Raw genomic sequence first — 3,438 nt, forward strand, 5'->3', positions numbered from 1 at the left:
TTTGCATCTCTCTTTCCTTAATTTTTGTCATTTAATTTCTGCTGTGGATGTGATTTTATTTGGTTTAGATTGTTTATCAATTTTGTTATATGCTTATGTTCATATTCCATACATTAATTGTTTGATAATAAGCTTAAATTGATAATTTAGAAACTGAGGCTCTAAACGTTCATAGTGTTTTATACACATATTAAACTTTCAATACTATTACCATATTGGGCCACAAAATTATACCATCTCTATAAGAAGCCCAAACTCATTTACCTTGTGGGCAAAACCCAAAAAGCCCAACAAAACCCTCTTAAAGCTCATTGCTACATGGCATCTCCAAAAACCCGTTACAATACGGCACCTCTAAAAGTCCGTTACAATACGGCATCTCTAAAAGCCCGTTACGACATGACACTTCTAAAGCCCGTTGCTACACAGCACCTCTAAAAACCTGTTACGATACGGCACCTCTAAAAGCCCGCTACTACACGGCACCTCTAAAAGCCCGCTACTACACGACACCTTTTAAAACCCGTTATAACACGGCACCTCTAAAAGCCCATTACGACACGACACCTCTAAAAGCCCGTTATGATACGACACTTCTAAAAACCCGTTGCTATACAGCACCTCTAAAAACCCGTTGCTACACAACACCTCTAAAAACCCGTTGCTACACAGCACTTTAAAACCTATTGCTACACGACACCTCTAAAGCCCGTTGCTACATAGCACCTCTAAAGCCCGTTGCTACATAGCACCTCTAAAACCCATTACGACACGACACTTTAAAAGCTCATTACGATACAGTACCTCTAAAAGTCTGTTATGACACGGCACTCTTATTAAAGCCCGTTACGACACGACAACATTTTTACAAAATCTCAAAAAGCCCAAATCTATATTGGCATATATTAACAAAAGCCCAAATCTATTTTGGCACCTATTTTACAAAACTCAATACTATTTTGGCAACTACTTATAAAGCCCAATATTACTTTGACACCTATTTATAAAAGCCCAGATATTATTTTGGTAAAAACAATTACATTATGCTCAAAAGCCCAAAACTATTCCTTGGCAAAAACATATTTTCATATACTAAAGTCCCTAACTCAGGGGAAATATAAATTACTCATCCCTTAAAAATATTTCTTTTACAAAATTTATGGGAACTATGTTCATTTTTCCGTAATCAACTAACTACAAAAGCCCATGTATATCATCTATGGCAAAACTACTCATTTTGTAAGGGTGGACAAGCCCAAAGAAGCTCAACTACAAGGCCCAACTGAGCTAGCCCAACTTACATGCAAATCTCAGCAGCAAAAGCTCACGTGCACTGTCAAGTCAAAGTTCAGCATAGCCTGATAGCTGAGACCCACTACCATCAATTCTAATTTGTCAAATCATATCAAAGGAGGACATGTGTCTAGCAAGGGTTAAACCTTTCCTTGCCAAGTTCATTTTCATCATTTCTCATGTGACATAAAGCTGGGATGACATGACATAAAACTGGGAAGTTTCAGCCAGCTGTCTTCCCTTTCTTCTCCAACCCATTTGGTCAAAGGCTAAGGGCAACCATAACCAGACCATGAAAGCTCCTGGAGTAACTCGAAAACATCTCATTATCATGCCAAAAACATGTACTTTCTGGTTCATGGACCAAGCACATAAACCCAAATGAGAAAACTTAGGGAAATGTAGTTTAGAGAGCACCAAAGGGATCTCCAACAAAGTTCCTAGCAAGGGCTCCAAAATTAACACCTAGCTTGGGGTGACACAATTTGCCCTAGGGAGCTCTGATTCTAGTAACAGCAAAACCGAGATCATTAGCCTAATACATGTTCTAATCCCATCAATTGAGGAAAATCAACATTTAATACTAAGTCAGAACTCCAGTTGCCATTACCTAAAACAGCAAAGAATACTCTAAAGCTGAACTTACCACTCTTGACCAAATCCTAGGAACGATTATCTAAGGATTTTCTAAAAATTGAGGAAGATTTTGCAGAGATTATCTGGTAATGAATGTTCAATATGTGTATAAAACACTATGAACTTTTAGATCCTCAATTTCCAAATTATCAATTCAAGCTTATTATCAAACAATTAATGTGTGGAAGATGAACATAAGTATATAACAAAATTGATAAACAATCTAAATCAAATAAAATCACATCCACAGTAGAAATTAAATGGCAAAGATTAAGGGAAGAGAGATGCAAACACAAGGACAACACAACAATGTGTTATCAAAAAAGAAACCAAAACCCTCGGTGTAAAACCTTTCCGCCGCCCTCCAAGCGGTAAATAATCCACTAAAGAATGTAGTTGGGATACATGAACAGCAGAAGACCCTCCAAGCTTAATCTACTCGGTGTACCTAAGCCCTCCAAGCTCCTACTCCAACGAGGTGACGCCGAACCTATTTCTTCTTTAGCTTATCGGATTCCGCTATAACCCATAGCATCAACCAATATGAATTGGTTCCTTCCGAACTGCTTCCCAAAGCACCAAATAGCCTTCTCACAGATATGGGTATAATGAGAAAAATGATTTGGCTAAAAAACCTCTCAAGGATGTAACAATAAAGAGGGTGAGAGTTAAGGAATTTGAAGAGTCACTATGTAAAGATTGTGGATGAGTCAATCTTGTTTTTCTTTCAAAATTCTCTCTGGAAGCTCTCAATATTTCGTGGGTATAAGGAGTATTTATACAGGAGTGAGAAAGGAATGCGAAGAGTCGGTTTTTCCATAACAGAGTGGACTGGCGACTTGGCCTCGCGACTTGATTGAGTCGCGAGCTAACTGAATGATCAGTCTAGACTTTTTGTCCTGTAGTGCTACAACTGGCATAACGGTTCAACTTCTTTGCATGCTTCACTTGTGTGCATCTTCTGGCGACTTGCAAGCCGTGAGCCACCCGCGAGATCCAGCCGCAAGTCCCTGCTTCACTGCACAATTTTAAACATTTCTTCACACTCTCTCACACACTACCCTTACATGATTCCCACCTAAACACAAGGTTACTAATTGCTAAATTACAAGCAAATTTGGCACGGAATAAAGCCAATAAAAGGGTTGATTAAATTCAACCTTACAGATTAAATTCAACCTTACAGCTAATTACCCCCTCAAACTCAGTTATAAATGGAACTCTCCACTAATCCTTTAATAGAGATCAAGATAGACCCACATACACTAAGAGATATACTAATAGAGAAGAACTCTTCTTTAACTTCTCTCTTTACCCTTCTTTAGGCTCTAGCAAAGTTCTGAGTCATTGAGTTCTTAGCTTCAAGCTTAGAAACTAAGTTCTCTAGCTCACAAATACCCCTCATACCTCTACTTATGAACACTCATCTATTCCTAGCAGAAAACTCCAACAGCTTTACAAAATACTCTCTCACTACTCATACTACCCAAAAATGACCCTCATTACTCA

This window comes from Quercus lobata, chromosome 2 (genome assembly GCF_001633185.2).
Source record: "Quercus lobata isolate SW786 chromosome 2, ValleyOak3.0 Primary Assembly, whole genome shotgun sequence".
Lineage (NCBI taxonomy): Eukaryota > Viridiplantae > Streptophyta > Magnoliopsida > Fagales > Fagaceae > Quercus > Quercus lobata.